At 37.2% G+C, this 20,410-nt stretch overlaps 1 pseudogene across 1 annotated transcript; it reads right to left on the bottom strand.

Moving 5' to 3' along the window:
* Positions 1–330: 330 nt before the first annotated feature.
* LOC308681017 lies at positions 331–18,161 on the bottom strand (annotated as a pseudogene). The gene is made up of 5 exons: positions 18,110–18,161; positions 4,639–4,974; positions 4,258–4,552; positions 1,286–1,618; positions 331–377 (listed from the first exon to the last, which is right to left on the bottom strand). The product of its transcript is annotated as an uncharacterized misc_RNA (transcript).
* Between the last annotated feature and the right edge of the window lie 2,249 nt (positions 18,162–20,410).

Below are 20,410 nucleotides of genomic sequence, written 5' to 3'. Positions count from 1 at the left end.
GAAAATGCATTAAGTTCATGAAGTATCAAGATTTATTTTGTTACATGATTAGGTAGCCACTGATCTTGTTGACTGATACATAATCTTATATAACAATTTTACAATATTATATTGTAATAAAATACATAAATTGAAAAGTGGTGGAAATGACATGGCTCTTCAGAAAAACTGTTAAAAATAATAATAATAATCCATGGAATTCTAAAACTGCCCACTGTTATATTGTGTTAGAAGACAAATGAATGAAGCTAGGAAGATTGTTTTAAGAGTGTTTTAAGAGAGTGAATTTTACATAAATTCACAGTGCCAAAGGTGCTTCTAGTTGGAGAATCACCCAAAAAGAGAAAAAGAGCTGTTGATGGTGGTAACAATTTCGTCTACACAAACACAAATATACCGGAGGTTAGGTATGCTCAGGTGCTGTACAATGTGCTTCTTTGCAATATCACTATCTAGAGATTTTTTTGTTAAACTTCTTACTAATGAAAACATTATAGTTCAAACATGAACTTACTGCCTTAAATTATGATCTCGGTCACTTTAATGAATATTCAGCCTAAAAACCTTAAAGTCCCTGTAAAGTCAAAATTAAGTATGTGTTGTAAGTTTGTCAGAAAATGAATGCAACGTGACGAAGGCATAGCTAGCTAGCAAACTGTAGGCTGTAGTAAATAATACTGACAGACAGTAACTCGCGATTGAGCAGTTAACTGATAGGGGAGGGGCCAGCTCAGTGGCTCCAGTGCGTCATCAAGTAGGGGCGGGGCCAGGAGCTCAGGTGCTCCAGTGCGTCATCGAGCCCCCGTTTAAGCCCGCCCAAAAACACAGCAATGGTGAAAAGCTGTTTAACGGTCTCTAACTCCACAATTCAGTACTTCACAGTTCATAGACTTTGTAATATGTTTTAGCAATACATTTATAATGTTTTAGAATTTTTTTTTTAGAATTGCCTTTACAGAGACTTTAATTGAATTTGAACTACACTTTAATAATAATTACATAATGTTTATACACTTACTAATTGAAACTTATTTATTTATTCTATTTCTTGAGGTTTCTGTAAAAATAAATGTAAAATCCTAAAACCTGCTAAACTTGATTTTAAACAGCTGCAGATTAAAAAATATATATATATATATATATATATATATATATATATATATATCTTTCGTGATTAGATACAGTCACATTCACCATATTGACTTCATGATACTTAACTGTAGTTGTAATGTAAGAAGTAGATGTAAATAAAATCATGATACACTGAAGGGCTTTAGCTACTCACCGCTGACAAACATTCTGAATCTTGTGTGTGAGGTCTCATTACTGATGACCTTTAGTACATAAAGTCCAATGTCTGTGGTTCTGGTTTGTGGGATGGTCAGTTCTCCAGAGTGACGGTTCAGCTGCAGTCTGTCTCTGAATCTCCCATCAGGACCGTCATAATATGTGACAACTCTGCCTGCTCTGTTGAGCTTAGCTATGATGATGCCTTCAGCTCTAAACCTCCACTGGATCTCATCATGTCTCTGTATTTCAGCATTAGTAGTTTGTAGAGTGACTGAATCTCCCTCAAACAGTGACAGTGTGATCACTTCATCTGTCTCACCAAACCCATCTGGAGGTCATAAAGAAACAGATCTGATTGAGGTGACTGATGCTTGTCCAATAAATAATGTCTTCATACTGTCAAAGTTTCATTTCTAGAATATCTTCTACACCAACTCTGGTGAACTAAAGTCACATTGGAATTTAATTACAGTTATTATATAACACATAAAATACAGTTTGGCATTTACAGAAACAACTACCTTTACTGGCATAGTTACAGTTGCTGTCCACGCAATATCATGAACCCAAATTTATATGTTATATGTGTTAACTGTAATATCACTATATCACTGGAAATCAAATAAAAAATGGTGTTTAAAAAAAAAAATCATCTTACAGTTTTTCTCGATTGCTTAAACACATTTCTATAAATTTCTACACATTTCTCGTATTCTCAAAACTATAAACACAAATCCATAACGTCTCACCCAATTCTCCAAACATCCTATTTTCAGGTCAAAATGAAGCTCTACACTCAAAACTATTCACTCTTGCTGAAAAACCAAACTTTGCCCTCAGACAGGACACACAAGCCCTCAAAATCACACACACTACAACATAGTCTAACACACTGGTGCAATAAATTCAAAACAACATTTCCAAAACTGGTAAGTTATGTTGCTTGTGGTTCCCCCCCTCACAAACCTTTTTTTTTATATTTACTTACAGTAAGATGTGTGTGACCATCATATAACAGTAAAAGAGCACACACAAACCATATTCTAATATGGAATTCGAATTGTATTGGAATGGTAAAAGAGTGTTGGGACGTAACAGGAGGGCCTCCACTCAAGGAGACAATATGATGAACACATATGGTTGAAATACCACAATTTGCCTAGAAAGACAACATTCTGGGAGTCAAGACTATAAAGGAGAAAGGATGCTTCACTGTCACACTCTGCAGCCACACCGTCTGACTGTACGACTGCTGGCCTTTTCTTGCAAGAAAATAAACCTCATCAAAGACTATTGGAAATGTCTGTCTCTTATTCAGTGATAGAATTTTGTTTGCCACCACACCTCCCTGAAGGTTCTCGAGGCGACGGTAAAGCAACTCAAATTTGGCCTTACTCGTAGCCCAGCCTCCCTCATAGTCAAACCATTGATAAAGACATGGGCAACTAGAGTGGCTTGAATTTCATCTGACACTGCTTGTCTTCTTGTCCTTGCCCTTCCTCCTCCTCATTCTTATCCCTCTTCCTTCATGTCTTTCTGGATCCATTGTTCCAAAACGCAATAAACTGATCTGGGCCCTATTGAAGTTCTGATTGATGTGTGTTAAATTTGGACTCTTAGTGTTTCCACTTGGGTAATTGTGTGCTAACTGAGCTGAAGCTGTGCTGACTTGAGTGAACAATTTTGAATGCTAGTGCTTTATACATGACAACATGGTCTAAGCAATGAGAAATGAAGTGATTTGTGTGTAGAGTTTTGCAGTGAAAGTTCAACAAATCTGACTCATGTGTCAAAACAGGGAATAGTGTTTATAGTTTAGTGAAATGGGTGTGCTTTTTGATAAATGGCGTTATGGTTTTGAAATTTTAGTTCAAAAGCCTGGTTATAGTGTTTAAGCAATCGAGAAAAACTGTAATATCCACTACACTAAAAATTTATATTAATTTCTGATTGATTTCGAAAATTTGGAAACCATTGTGTGAAGTTTCACAAGCATTTACTGAAGACTTTATAAGCTATAAATGTGTTTGCAGGTTGGACACAAATTAGCATTTAAATTATTAACCTTCTAAGCGTCATATATCCAAAAATGTTTCTCAGAATGGATTTTCCATTTTTATGTAGCTTAGGCAATGGTGTTATATTGCTCCCATTTAAACATAACGCAAAGTTTACAAATGGCCACATACGCACTGCAACTTAATACACTCCTCTTCCAGAGGTGAAAAGAGTACCTGAAAACCATACTTGACTGAAAGTAGAGATACTTTGCTGCGAAAATAATAAGTCACCAATTCCAATACCACTTTACGTCTTAAAGTATCTATTTTAACAATACTTAAGTATTTAGACATTAAAGTAACATTAAATTCATTAAAAGCTAATGATGGGAATCATGCTAGGGATGGGAATCAAGCTGGGGATACAATATTATATTGATATCTGGGTCAAGCTACGATATTATATAGATTCTTTATGTTTAAAACTGTGATATATTCAACATATTCAAACTATGAACTTGAAGTATACTTCTTTTTCATAAGGGCTGTTTCTCTCTGTACAGATATTCTCATCTGATGCTTTTAATTTCCTTTCTCTGACACAGATTAATGGATGAGGAAAATGCATTTAAATACTGGGAGCTCTGTAGATACTTTGTAGAAACACAAACAGACCAGTTCCTTATGTAACATTCCTCAAGTGTGTTGTAATGTGTTGGGCATGGGGGATTCAGTGGGGTGGGTTCCAGATGTGAGAGCCTCTGGTTTTTCAAGAGGTCTAATAAAGGTTAAAGAATTCATAGGACATGGCTTTTTCAGTCTGTGTGTTTGTGTGCTGTTAAGATAATGAGGTTGTTGGGAAAGCCCTGGGTTTTTTACAATGTGAGCACAGGTCTGATTTTAATATCACATAAAATGACACAAAATAGGGATGTACATTAAACAATTTAACATTATAAAATCGTACCTGAACACGGCTGACATAGATCAGCAAGGATGAGATGTTTAGTCTGGTTTCTGATGGGATTGTTCGCCACACATGCTGTAGGGGTTGTTATCCTGATATTTCACCTCCAGAGGTAGAGAGAGGGTGGTGATGAGATCAGAGGCACTGATGGAGGAGAGTAAACTGTTTCGTTTGTACCAAGAGAGAGTCATATGTGTCACATTCAGCACTGAACACAGTAACACACATCTGGAGCTTTCAGATGATGAAGAACATTGTGGAGAGTCACTGGTGATGACAGGAATCGGAAGAGGAGCTGGAAAAAAAATAGTAAACAAATCAAATTTAACAGAACATAATACTTAAAGGAAAGGAGAAATTTAACTTTAACACACAACTCACCATGAACAGTAACATTGAATATCTTGCTTGTCTCCTTATCATCCAGCATGACACTAAGTTTATAAAGTCCAGTGTGTTCAGTGCTGGTGTTTGTGATGGTGAGAGATCCAGTCTGATGATCCAGCTGCAGTCTGTCTCTGAATCTCTCATCAATACCATCATATGTAGACAAGACACTGATCACTCTCCTGATTCTAGCTATGCGAATACCTATATCTCCAAACCTCCACTCTATTTCATCACCTCTCAGTATTTCACTATGAGTGTTTAGAGTGACTGAATCTCCCTCCATCACTGACACTGTCATTGAATCTCCCTCCATAACTGACACTCCATCTGCAACAAACACACCTGGAGAACAAGATTAAATTACAGTTAATGTGAATCCTCTAATTGAAAAAAAAACAGTTCATTATTAGTATGTACTAAAACTGAAGTCATAAAACACATAACTCACCAACCAGACACAAGGAGCAAAAGAACAAAACAAACACGTGAATCATTTTCTTCAATAGTTTGAGATAAAATCCCTCTACAAGTCTGAAAAAAGATAAACTCTATTTAAAACAAGACATAAATGTGACATTAATCTGTAGTAAATATGTGGTTGCGAGTTAAAAGAACAAACCACTCCGTCCTTATACCGGGGTCCTTACTATGAGAGCGCTTGAGTAGGCTACAGTCAGAGATGTAGACGGGCTCTGGTACAGTAGCCTACAGTACAGTACATGAACGCGCTGTTTGTGAACGTGCCTCGAGCTCTGATTAGTCACGTGTTAAGGCCCTTGCACACTGAGTCCGAAATTATCGCATGCGTTTCTTCGCTTTCGTGATTCGGTGGCTCTGAATTGTCAAAACACCATTCAAAATGCTTGCTACGGATGCGAAAAACGCAGAAAATCGAACCTGATTCGATTTTTTATTTTTTTTTTTGTTTCTGAGGCAGTGTAGGCTACAAGCGTGATTGACATAACGTGAGGTCGTATCATGGCCAAAATCGTGCTCTTTTGTCCATTCCGGATTAAATGAGGTCTGACCGCAAAATAAGTTTGTTATTGAATGTAATGTAGCCTAATCTGCTTTAGAGCAGATGCACTTTAGAGTGAAAGAAAAATATTAAAGCGTAAATATCACTGTATAATGTTATTAAAATGGCAGTAGGCCTACTTAACATTTTACTGCAGTGGGGATGTTACTCTGATTATGAGCGAACATAAACTGAAGTTTCATCTGAACGCACTGTTTGGAATCTGACACCAACACTTTTTACAAATATTTTGGTAACACTAAAATAAGGTTTCATTCGTTAATATAAGTTAACTACATTAGTTAACATGGACTATAAGAATGCACAAGCATTTATTAATCTTAGTTCATTTTCATTTTGACATTTACTAATACATTATTAAAATCAAAAGTTGTATTTGTTAACATTAGTTAATGCACTGAACTAACAAGAACAAACCGTTGTATTTTTATTAACTAATGTTAACAGAGATGAATAAATACCGTAACAAATGTATTGTTCATTGTTAATGTTAGTTAACACATTAACTAGCCTAATTTTAACAAATGAGACCTTATTGTAAGTGTTACCGATATTTTAAACTGCTGTGTGAACTCTGGCAACAACATTTGTATTTAATATTGACCTCACAACATCTATTCCTTTATTGAAAAGATGCAGTTCAGAGAAACCCTCATGGCTAAAGCTGCTGAAATGGAGATCAAGGGATCCATGAACTGGTGGCTCCAGCCTCCAACTGGCAGAAGATCAAGGGGCAGACACAAGATACGTTTAAATCTATATTAAAAACACACCTCTTTAACCTAGCATAAACATAACACACTCTCACATTTTTATAATTCACATCCATTAAAGGATTTTTGGGCTGCATAAATTAGGTCAACCAGAACCGGAAACACTTCCCATAACAACGAATGTACTTGTTACATCATAAGAAGAATGGCATCAACGCTAATGTTAGTCTCTCTGTCCCATTCTTATCCCAAGGTTACTGTAGTCAGCCAGATCTAGTCCATATCCAGACCAGATGGTGGACCTGCACCCTAAGATGACCACAACAGTTCTGAATGCCAGACGAGAACATCAGAACTAGACAAGACCTAGAAACAAATGCCGTGAAGACCTCATTGATACAACAGTCATCGGCACAGTCATCAGATCAGATCCTCGAGAACCAGCCCAGTCCTCCACACAGACCCAACGGCCAGCTTCAACTCCCCTCCCACCAACATGATCTTATGAACATGATCTTATGAAGGTAAAAGAGTAGCAAAACTCCAGAGCATGTAGATGTGAATTTGAGAACTTGAGTTAACAGAATAAAATCTCTCTCACTGACCTTGATTCTGCAGTTGCACAACTCTTCTAATTGTACTTTACTGTAACATGCTTTTCATTTAGAGTTTTTTTTACTGTAACCTTTTTGGCTTTTGCAGTTGGGTCACATTTTCACAGTATACAAGTGGTGAATATACAAACATGCGATAAGGCCTACTATTCAATATTCAGTACAATACTATACTTGCAGTGGATACAGTATACAATTTATTCACCTTACTACTGTAAGTTGTCATTACTATATTTTTTACGTAATTGAAAAATTTGTTTACTTTGTTACAATATACTTTTTTTTCTGTAACTGCATGCTTTGGATTCTGTGTTCTACATTTTTTGATGTAGTGTCTAATGAATGATCTGTAGTGTTAATAATTTTGACTTGCTGTGTGTATGATCTGAGATCATTGTTTGATTCTGAGCACAGATAAAATGGTTTTATGGCAATTGTTTGATTTTGCCAGAAGAGTCAGAGGTTCTGTGGATGTGGTTTGAAAATTTGGTTTTGTGTTTAAGGTTTTTGTGAAAGTGAGTAATGGTTTCAAGAAATGTGTTTTAGCAATTCAGAAAAACTGTAAAAGGTCACGCCTGCAGAGGGAGACATTTACAGCTGCACTGTGTAGCACAAAGCTCTCAAGAACAACTAAAACATGGGGTGAGGCACTGTTTTCGTGCAGATTCGATGGATTTAAGATTTATATTCTTTGACATACTGCTGACATGCATTCAAAATGTCATGAACCTGTTCCTGTGTGTTTCAGAAGTGCATGTTGCCGTGCCAAGTGTTGGTCCAGCATTGTTCTGTGGAGTGGGTCTGACTCTTGGACTGCAGGGAGTCGCTGCTGGAAAATTTTTCCTCATTAAAGGAAGCAACTGAAACTGACAGTTCGGATTACAGTTTTTCTCGATTGCTTAAACACTATAACCAGGCTTTTGAACTAAAATTTCAAAACCATAACGCCATTTATCAAAAAGCACACCCATTTCACTAAACTATAAACACTATTCCATGTTTTGACACATGAGTCAGATTTGTTGAACTGTCACTGCAAAACTCTACACACAAATCCCTTCATTTCTCATTGCTTAGACCATGTTGTCATTTAGAAAGCACTAGCATTCAATATTGTTCACTCAAGTCAGCACATCTTCAGCTCAGTTAGCACACAATTACCCAAGTGGAAACACTAAGAGTCAAAATTTAACACACATCAATCAGAACCTTCAATAGATATATAAAAGGGCCCAAATCAGTTTATTGCGTTTTAGAACAATGGATCCAGAAAGACATGAAGGAAGAGGGATAAGAATGAGGAGGCAAGGACAAGAAGACAAGCAGTCTCAGATAAAATTCAAGCCACTCTAGTTGCCCATGTCTTTGTCAATGGTTTGACTATGAGGGAGGCTGGGCTACGAGTAAGGCCAAATTTGAGTTGCTTTACCGTCGCCTCGAGAACCTTCAGGGAGGTGTGGTGGCAAACAAAATTCTATCACTGAATAAGAGACAAACATTTCCAATAGTCTTTGATGAGGTTTATTTTCTTGCAAGAAAAGGCCAGCAGTCATACAGTCACACAGTGTGGCTGCAGAGTGTGACAGTGAAGGGAGGGCATCCTTTCTCCTTTATAGTCTTGACTCCCAGAATGTTATCTTTCTAGGTATTTCAACCATATGTGGAACATTCTTAGACGTGTCCATCATATTGTATCCTTGAGTGGAGGCCCTCCTGTTACGTCCCAACACTCTTTACCATTCCAATACAATTCGAATTCCATATTAGAATAAGGTTTGTGTGTGCTCTTTTACTGTCATATGATGGTCACACACATCTTACTGTAAGTAAATATAAAAAAAAAATTAGAGGAGAGAGTAAAAAAAAGAGTAAAAAAAAGAGTAAAACAGAAAAAAAAAGTTTTTGTGTGTGTGTGTGTTTTCTGTGTATGAATAAAAATGTGCCAATGTATCCACTGGTTGTGTCTTTTGTGTTCATCATGTGAAAAGGTTTGTGAGGGGGGGAACCACAAGCAACATAACTTACCAGTTTTGGAAATGTTGTTTTGAATTTATTGCACCAGTGTGTTAGACTATGTTGTAGTGTGTGTGATTTTGAGGGCTTGTGTGTCCTGTCTGAGGGCAAAGTTTGGTTTTTCAGCAAGAGTGAATGGTTTTGAGTGTAGAGCTTCATTTTGACCTGAAAATAGGATGTTTGGGGAATTGGGTGAGACGTTATGGATTTGTGTTTATAGTTTTGAGAATACGAGGCATAGTTTCAAGAAATGTGTTTAAGCAATCGAGAAAAACTGTAATAGTAAAAGATATTGATGAAAAGCCCTTTTGGGGTATTGAAGAAAAAGATAAAAAATAGTCAGCTATCAATGGTATTTTTACATAATGTTTGGATAAATTTAACCTGTGCTTATATTCCACAATAAATGTTTATATTCCAATATATTCTTAACTTTTATCTATGTCATAATTGTACATTTGTATTTATCAACAACAACAAAAAATTATTATTTGACTTTACCCTACATATTCTGATAGTGTGTGTGTGTGTGTGTGTGTGTGTGTGTGTGTGTGTGTGTGTGTGTGTGTGTGTGTGTGTGTGTGTGTGTGTGTGTGTGTGTGTGTGTGTGTGTGTGTGTGTGTGTGTGTGTGTGTGTGTGTGTGGTTCAGGTAAACCTGAGGTTATGGGGATAAAATACCCACACAAAGATGACAATATGTTAAATCCTTGACCTTGTGGGGACATTTTTTTGGTCCCATGAGGAAAACTCGGCTTATAAATCATACTAAGTGATGTTTTTTGAAAATGTAAAAGTGCAGAAAGTTTTCTGTGATGGGTAGCTTAGGGTTAGGGGGTAGAATATACAGTTTGTACAATATAAAACCCCCAAAAAATTAATTAGACTTATAGACTAGTACCTTAGTTTTTGTAAATAGAAATGAAATACTATAAAACCCCTTCAAACAGAAGAAATGTAAAATATGGCAACTCGTGGTCACTAAAGTTGCCACTTAATATGCGGAGACAAACAATTTGTTGGCGTTCTCAAAACATTGCTGCATTTTTGACCATTGCTGCATTTCAGTATTGAATGTAAAAAAAAAAAGTTCTGGGGCAGGACTATAAAAGAATCTACATCTACAAGATCTCTTATCTTATCTAAATGCATAGCTTAGGCCTTACATAACATGAGCCTCAAAGGCAAAGGGCGAGGTGTTGCTGTAATTTATAGTAATATCTTCAGAATTACTGAGAAGTCTTGTTTCAAATATAATTATTTTGAAGTGTTGGCGCTTAATGTAACACTATCTAATGTAAATGATAAATCACATTTGAAATTTGTGCTGGCTACTGTATACAGGCCACCAGGGCACCATACAGACTTTATCAAAGAATTAGCTAATTTTCTATCAGAGTTAGTACTGGCTGCAGATAAAGTACTAATTGTTAGTGATTTTAATATACATGTAGATAATGAAAAATACACATTGGGATTGGCATTTAAAGACATTCTGAACTCTATTGGAGTTAGACAACATGTGTCAGGACCTACTCATTCTCGTAATCATACTCTAGATCTAATATTAACACATGGAATCAATGTTGATGTCGTTGAAATTCTGCAGCAGAGCGATGACATCTCAGATCATTATCTAGTCTCGTGTAAACTTCATTTAGCCAAGGCTGCAAAGCTGACTCCGTGTTTCAAATATGTTAGACTTATCACTTCTGCCACTAAAGATTGCTTTATTAATAATCTTCCTGATCAGTTTCATCATCTCAGCATCCCAGACAGCTTAGAAGAACTCGATATTGCAACATAAACTTTTGACTCTCTCTTTTCCAGCACTTTAGACACTGTTGCTCCTTTGAGCTTAAAGAAAATTAAAGAAAATATTCAAACTCTGTGGTACAACGAGCACACTCAGGCCCTTAAGAGAGCAGCCAGTAAAATGGAGCGCAGCTGGAAGAAAACAAAACTAGAGGTATTTCGCATTTCATGGAAAGAGAGCACAATTGCGTACAGAGAGGCCTTAAAAACAGCTAGATCTGCTTATTTTTCAACCCTATTAGAATAAAAAAAACCTAGGTGTTTAACTATTTAACTATGTAACCGTCTACTACAGTATCGCATCAGACTCCAATTCATCAAAATTCCATTCATTCATTGTTATAGGAGAGGAAGAATTTTCTAAACTCGTTAGATCAGCTAAATCGACAAGTATGTTAGACACTGTACCATCTAAGCTACTAAAAGAGATGCCATAGATCCTGTTCTTAATATCATTAATTGATCTTTGTCAAAAAACAAAAACTTTTAAGCTGGCTATGATTAAACCGCTTGTTAAAAAAATGCAACTTGATCTTACAGAATTAGTCAATTACAGCCCAGCAAGCAATGACATGTGGGGCTCAGATGAGGGCTTCATGGGCGGCAAATGTGGGCCCCATTATGGGCTTGCACCCGGGATCCACATTGGGGCAAGCCGTGGAAGCCCAGACGTACTAAAAGTGGGACCTGTAAGGGTACTGCATGGGTCTTAATTGGGCAATTCATGTCAGGGCAAATGAATTTACCAAAGCATTGGCAATTTGTTCAAAAGTAGTTATGAGAATTTCAGTAGTGATCTGAGAAATGTCCCAAAAAATTAAGGATTCAGGAATTTTATTCAAAATTTAAGTGAGTCCTGCTGCTTGTGAATTTGACAAGACCAAATTCACCATGGATGTCCTTTTTACATTTTTTTCAATATTTAAATGTTTTTTATCAGTGAGCAGAAGCACTTTGACAGGAGGATAGAAAAACAGTTAAAGAAGAGTGGCAAGCCATAGGGGAGTCATCTACAGGAGTCATCATAATTCATAAATGGTGTTGATAAATAATGTTTTTGTGAACAACAATATTGTCTCTTTCTTCTAAATGGCCCTCGGAATTTTAGAAAAGGGTTAAATTGTGTTTGTCTTCATAAAATGCTATAGGACACTGTTTTGTAGCTGTATGATGACCAATAGTAAATAGTACAGCAGATATTTAATTGAGGATCCATATGATTACACGGTGCTGTATGTCTAATGGGCTAAATATGGTTAATATCTAAATGTAACTTTATATAAATTCACAACAACATATTTCACTCAGTCTCCTGTATATAAAAACATACAGTGAATATTCTATATTCAATTTTCAATGAACTATTCTACAGCAGGTCATATATAAATATTCTACAGTAGGTCATATATCATTACTTGTCATCTGATCCACCTGTGTGCATTATTAATTTTTTAATTCACAAAAATAGTCTTCTGTAGGCTGAATAAAACAAACAGTCATCTGTAGGCTGAGTGAAGGGAGTGAAGCCCAACTGAATAACTACAGATATTTTAACCCATAGTGCAGATCTACACTGTAACGTTTATATTTAAATTAACAAAAAACACAAAATTGGGCAAAGTCTATGAACGGGACGGTTATTAATGTGTAAGTTTTGAGCGTCGATTTAATGGTGTTATTTCGCAGTATATCCCCCTACTGGACGCATCTGGAACAGCAGGGGCGTAAAACTGCTGGGGCGTAAAACTGCCATGGGGCGTAGATCTACCGGCTCCAAGTCTGCAGCCTCCCCATATAGGCTTAAAGGGCGTTTAAAATGGGCTTGCACCCGGGATCCACACGGGGGCCAGCCATGGATGCCCAGATGGGTTTTAAGTGGGACCTGTAAGGGTCTTATGTGGGTCTTAACTGGGTAATTCATGTCAGACCCATTTGGGCCCCACCTGCCTAAAGGGGTTTAAAGTGGGCTTGCACCAGGATTCAACCGTGAATGCCCCTATGGGCTTAAAGCGGGCTCTGTAAGGATCTTATGTGGGTCCTAACTGGGCAATTCATGCAAGGCCTATCTAAGCCCAACCATGCCAAATGGTTTAAGGAAACAATCTAAGAAAAACTAAAAACGAAGAATGAATATAAGTCCAAGATAAATACAAGACACTTGACGCTTTGAACTGCAAGAAATATATTGTGTCACGACCGGCTCAAAGCCATGACAAATAAGTGGAGGACTTAATAAAGGTTGGTAGAGTTGCAACAAGTATTTATTAACATAAGTAAGAAAATATGTAAAACAAGAAATCAGTTACAAAATAACTAGCAATCTCTGTCTGACAAACGATGTTAAAGTGTCAGACAGAACCAAACTCAAAGTTAATACAAAGGAAAACATAAACAATCAAAACAGAATACAAACACAAAAGAAACAGGAGAAAACAAGTCTCACAACATCTCTCAGCACTGGAGCTCTACGAAGCACACAACATTCTCAAAGCCTAAGCTTATATACAGGTGAACATCATTCTCCTGATGGCCCTGCACAGTCTCCCAGCCAGACCCACCGATTAACAAGAGTAGGAACAACGGAGACTCGTCACAATTGTTAAATTGAACAACAAAAATGATCTTTAAAAAACAATTTAAATGTCACAACATACCGGTCAACAAATCAAAAATATATTTTAAAACAATCTCTGAAAAAAAATATCTCTCCAAAGAATACATTAATACAAAATTGTTACATCGAACAACAAACATAATCTTTAAAAAATGCCACGCAGGACCCATTTATATGTTCACAGATCAAACCCATGCCCACTTGGCCCATTAATATGCCATGCAGGACCCATACAGTATATGCGTTCCCAGTTCAAACCCATGCCCACTTGGCCCATAAATAAACCACGCAGGACCCATATATGTGTTCCCAGTTCAAACCCATGCCCACTTGGCTCATAAAAATTCTATGCAGGACCCATATATGCATTCCCAGTTCAAACCCATGCCCACTCGGCCCATAAATGTGCCATTCAAGACCCATATATGTGTTCCCAGTTCAAACCCATGCCCACTTGGACCATAAATATGCCATTCAAGAACCATATATGTGTTCCCAGATCAAACCCATGCCCACTTGGCCCATAAATATGCTATGCAGGACCCATATATGTGTTCTCAGTACAAACCCATGCCCAATTGGCCCATGCCTGTCCCTTATGGGGCCCAGGTAATCAGCTCATATGGGCTTCCTACTGTATGTGGGACTCATACAAAACCTACATGGCACCAGCTGATTTCACCCAGCCAAAGCCCATGCCCACACAGTAACCATGGAACCCGTACTTAACCCCTCTGGGCCCCACATGTCATTGCTGGCTGGGAGGCCGATCTCGAATCTACCGTTTCTGTCAAAGATACTAGAAAAAGCAGTATCCTCACAACTATGTTCCTTTTTTTAAAGAAATGGGATCTGCGAGGATTTCCAGTCAGGATTTAGACCGTACCATAGTACTGAGACAGCTCTCATGGGAGTCACAAATGATTTGCTCTTATCATCCAGTTGTGGTTGTATCTCTCTATTATTGTTACTCGATCTTAGTGCTGCATTTGACACTATCGACCACAACATTCTTTAAAATAGACTCAAACATTATGTTGGCATTAGTGGAATTGCATTAGCATGGTTTAAATCATACTTATCTGACCATTATCAGTTTGTAGCAGTAAATGAAGAGATGTCTTATCGATCACAAGTTAAGTATGGAGTACCACAAGGCTCAGTACTAGGACCATAAAAAGATTTTTTGGGCGGGGGGTTGTTTAGTTGGTTAGTCTCGCAATATACAATTTATACAAAATATACAATATATTTGATCATAATATGCATAAATATTTACTATTTATTAAAAACTGTTGATAAAGAATCACTGTCAGATTCAACAGTGGCACAGGAATAATTATTTAATAATGTCTCAGAAAACAGTGACAAAGGAACAGTCAGTAACTTCAAAAGGATATCTATCTTCAAAAGTATTTTATTACTTAAACAGTAGCAAAAGGATGGAAAAATGCTATTAGGCTGTAATTATACTGTAGAGATGAGATTAGGTATGAACCCAGGTGCGGGAGCTTTACTCAAAGAGTGCAGGACAACTAGGCAAACAGGATACAGTCTTTGGAATAGTTCATAAGTTTAACATAGGCATGTCCAGGAGATTCTCAAAAGTCAACTCAGCATTCATCCATAACAGCCATCAAGGTCATTTCAGGAACCAGTGGGTGAAGACATAAACCAAAACTCAGGACAGGTAAGTATTCACTGGTAAGCATCAAATTTCTTCACAAGCAGGGATAACGAAAATCTCAAATGAGAAATGAAACTCAAACAGATATGCATAGCCTACTCAGTATATTCAGTACAACTTAAATGGAGAACTGAACATAACTATATATATAATGTGTAACATAGAAAACACGTATCTGAAGTCCAATCTTAGACACAAATAACATCCAGGAAAACACAAGACGAAGAGTCCTTCCATGAGTGCACAGAGAGTAAGTATTTACAACATTCAAGCCAGACAAAGGCTGATTGTCACTGCAGTATTTTTTAAAGCACACCAAATGCTCCACTAACAAGAATCATGTGTTGCTCTTTAATGCTCTGGGAAGCGCAAGCAAGCAAACAAGGTGGATGGCAGAGCAAAGTCCTGAGTGCACATGTGACAGGCAATGTCGGTGAAAGAATAAATGTTAATCTATAACTTTTCCATCTAGAACAGACCACAGTGGTCTGTCTGTTTTTGTCTGTGCTTGCCTTCCTGTCTTGGTTGCAGTTGACAGCCAACCAAGAGAGCACAAACTGTATTATTATTTTAAATTGTTATAATATTTCATAATATTACTGTTTTTACTGTATTTTGAATCAAATCAATGCAGGCTTGGTGAGCAGAAGATACTTTTGAACTTTAGTGTACATCCAACAGAATGATTCTAGCTTTATTTACCAATGTAGTATTTACCGTAAAAACAACTGGATGATTGATGACACTGTGATAATACTGTTTGTTCCAAAAGACTTGATTAAATGCAGGAAACTAGTTTATTAGATATTAAACATATAAATTGTGACAAAACAGGCTGTCAGTCTGTGTGTTGGTGAGGATTTTTCAACGATTTCAGTACATACGATATTTACATTTACGTCCAGTAGGTGGCGGCAAAGGACTGTTATGAGTGAGAAAGTCAGTCAGCAGACTATTCAACCATTTCAGTGAAAAAGGCTAGAGGAAAAAGGAACAAACAATGCTATGGCTATCAATGTCAATCATTGCTATTTCAAGAGTGAATCCCGCATAAATGCGGATGTAATTCCCAAAACTTTGCAGCGTGTGTCAACGATGTCTCTTTAGATGTGAGGCGGGGCGTTTACATTTTAAAGACACATGGCAACTAGCCTATAAACAAACTTAATATAAATTATCGTAAATAATTAATTCACGAAATTTACCGTATCCATTGCATGCATTTAATCAGATTTGTCATTATTATTTTTTACTAAAATAAAATATCTGAGTAAAAAATAGACTTGGGGGGTCCCTCAGATATTTTTATTGTAGTAATACCTTATGGGGGTCCCGGATCCCCCCAGCCCCCCTCAATTCGAGCACTGAAATTAACGTACTTCCCATAAATCCTGATGTACTCGTTACATCATAAGAAGAATGGCGTCTATGTTAATATTAGTCTCTCTGTTTATCCCGAGGTTAACCGACGTCTGCCGGATCCAGGCCGTATCCAGATCTGATGAAGGACCGGCGCCTGGACGCGACGACAACGCAGTCCTGAAGTGTCAACTCTCTCCCCTGTGAAGGCCCCTTCTCCTTCCCTTTACCTCTGTACAGATAAAACGTTGTCAAAATAGTTCCGGTTAACAATCTCTGTTACTTTTATTTACTATTATCACTGTAAAGCTGCTTTGAAACAATTGTTAAAAGCACTATAAAAAATGAAGGTTACTTGACTTGACTTGACTATATTCTGGGTTCAAGGAAAAGACACCCATCCTGCAACAGCCACATGTGTGCATCTGTTATGAAGACTATCAAGTCCAGTTTTGCCACAGGCACTAATCTATCAGAAAAGATCATTTCTGGCACCGGCCCTCTGTGTCTCCCTAAGAAGCTTAGCCTGAAACATTGACTCTTGGAATGGTTTCGCTTGTAATCCGCGTCATCAGATATTCCTGACCGTGAAAAAAGATCAAGGTTTTGTTTTGCCTGTGGGATAAAAACCGATGCTTGGCTAAAATCAAGCCAGCAGGTGAAATTAAATCCAGTCGAGCTATTTCTTTAAATCTGAGAACTACACACTATCTCTGCGGAACAGTCCATTGAATGTATTAGCAAAAACTATTTGCATACAGATATTTGCATATCTGTCACAGCATTTGATTTAATTGAATCCACATGATTTTGATCAATTAATGAGTTGAGATTTTCTGAATTATATGAATTGCAACGGATCATCATTCAGAACATTAACCAGCAGGTGGCGCTCTTTGAAAGTATTATATGATTTTGGCTAGAGGGTGATCAAAGGACTCAGCACACAAAGAGGATAATGGAACAGACAACCAGGCAGTGGAGGATTTGAATGTTCACAGACATTGAGGCCCAGTACACAAAATGTCATATCAACAAGTAAAGGGATCAGATATCAACTGCAAGGCTGTGAGTTGATTTCATAACTGAGTTCAATGCTTTGATGCATTCTGTAAAATAATTGTCAAAGAAATACCTATATTATAGGCTACTTTTTGCAGACGTTATTTCCCAAGAAAAAGATCCATTTTATTGAGCAATAGTGAATGAAATGCGGTAAGTTGTCACCAATCATTATATAGGCTACTGTATATCATTTTTCGTCTTGAGCCTAGGATTCCAATGTTAATATGAAATACTATAATACTACTATATGTAATAATAGGCCTATAGTTATGCAATTTATTGTGTGACACTGTGATATTCTCTGGAGTCACTTTCACCAATGGCTAGAGAGAGAGAGAGAGGGAGAGAGAGAGAGAGAGAGAGAGAGAGGAGGGGGAGGAGGGGGAGGGGGGGGGGGACTGGATTGGTATTCTGTGCGCGTGCGGATGCGCTGCAGTTTTCCTCAGCTCGAGCAACACTCCGTCGGTCAGCTGATGCGCTAAATGACCCCATGCGCGCGCTAATATGGGGTTTGTGCGCGAGGGAATTCCATTCAGTGATAGTACCTCTGGGACACTCGCTGTCCTCGTGGATGCTGCTGCTGCTGCATAGCCACATGGCATACGCACTTACAACAGACCTGCCCACAACATACACACTTACTACAACAAAAATATGCTTCTTATATTTTTATTCTAAAATTCTATCATGGTTATTTGTTACCATTTATCTAGCTACCTCACAACAATCCTCCATAGGAGCTAATATAGCTCTATATTCGCTCTACAGATTTCAAATGCGTAAAATCATGCTGCTTGAATCTTAAAATAATCTGAGGGGCAGTGAAGGCTGGCCAAAAAAATAAAAAATAGCGTGCAACAGTAGGCTAAAAGAATAGGCCTACTTTATGGCAAATATCATTCGAATAGAAAAGAATAGTATTTTTGGAAACTTCATTGCATGTTACCATATTCAATTAGCTTAATGAAAATGTATTAGGCTAGCCAGGCTAATATGCATTTAATGTTTTTTGTTTGTTTTTTTAAACCTACTTAGAACTTAAATAAGCTAATTTTTTATGCTATATCATTTCATAATTTACGCTCTTCTTTAAAATTTATGTTTAAAGTGCTGCCAAATGTACTGGCGGATCTAGCCTACCTGAGTGACAGCATGCGCACTAAAACGATTGCCACCACATCTGCCAACAAAGAACTAGACTAACTCTTTTTTAAAGATGTTCTTCCTTTTCACAATGGAGCCCAATGTAGTCGGCTTCGTCAACAAACGACTCTGATTTGACTCTGATGAGTCAAAAACACAGTGCACACCAATTCACAAACAATGAATTGTTCCTTCTGTTGGTTCGTGAATCTGAAAATAGCTAGGCCTAGCTGCTTTTCGGAATTCGGCTGACTCAGAAGTCCTCTGAGAAATCTAACCGGATAGTATGTTTGGGATTTCGGTATTATTTTCCCCACAACGTTTTTCCTCGTTTTATTTTGATATTTGTCGAGTACGTCACCATGTTCTCGTGGCGCGCGGATTCTTTCATCATGGATAAACAGACCTTATTGCATCTGACGAAAAAAATAAATAGAATGAAATCAATAAGAAGATCCCAATAACGGAAAACTAATGGCAGAGTTTGGTAAGAATCTATATTTCATTATTAAAACATCTAAAACCTTTTATGTTGGCTTGAAAGAGTCTTCTCAAAATGTAAAAGATATATAGGCCGCTAGATGCTAATTGATAAGCGGTTGCTAGGGTATTTTGGATGGTTGCTAGGATGTTGCTACGCAGAATACTTGCCACACACCCTATAAATAATTTTCTAGATCTGCTTCTGATTAACAAGTATTTATGGCAGGCTAAACTAAATATACTTTTTTGCCATTTCGATTAAAGCATGTAGGCCTATGATGTCAAGATATTTGTAATTGCACATTTGTAATGATGAATCTGCCATTTAGTACATTTAAAGTATAGTTACTTCAAATAGAACATCTAAGTTATAATCAAGCACTTTATGTGCTTTGTTAGTCAACATCATATGTGTACTTAAAGCATGACAGCATAAAGCATAAAGATTTAAAATTATGATTTAGCCTAAATTGCACTTTAAAGTAAAACTTTTAATTTGACATAGCCTACGTGCAAAGTGCATTTTTAAAAAGTGTACTTAAGTGTGTTAAGAAAAATAGCCATGAAACAGTGCTCTTTTAAGTTAACTTATGTGGCCTTTTATTTCATTATTTTCATAGTATCTGCAAGTACAGTTTTTTAAAAAATATACTTTTAGGATTCTAGTAGGAGTACCAGCACACAAACATCCAAAACACACGTTGGTGACTAGCAATGCCAACGTTTTCAACTGGAATAAGAGAGTCACAGTGAGGTAAAGAGATATGCACACAAACTCTCATCCATCCAGCAGATTATGCTTGTGGTGCTGAGAGGATTGCTAGACAGAATGGATTACAACATTTATGTTTTTTCCCCTTGTTTTTTTTTCTCTGTTTCCCAAAACTGCTTAAATGATTTTGTTAAAAATGGAGGGAGGGAGAGAGAGAGTCAAATCAAATGGCTAAAGCAAAGAAGAGATCAGGTTTTGGGCCCCTGTGGTGTTTGGATTTGTGCTCTTGAGTCACAAATAATTCATGTCGGCTGGACAGCCATCCATACCAGATGTGCGTGAGGGATAGTGTGACAACACTGTTATTATGTAGCTTTTTTTTTTACTCCAGACTTAAAGATCAGCGATATTTAAAATAGTTGCTTTGAGCTTTCAATCATCTCTTTAGCCTCTTTAGCTTTTAATCATATCTTCCTTTAATTTTCCTCATTTTGCCTACAGAAATCTT

This window comes from Scardinius erythrophthalmus (genome assembly GCF_964197995.2).
Source record: "Scardinius erythrophthalmus genome assembly, chromosome: 20".
Lineage (NCBI taxonomy): Eukaryota > Metazoa > Chordata > Actinopteri > Cypriniformes > Leuciscidae > Scardinius > Scardinius erythrophthalmus.
The sequence above is the reverse complement of the archived record's forward strand: the minus strand, read 5'-3'. Positions and strand labels throughout refer to the sequence as shown.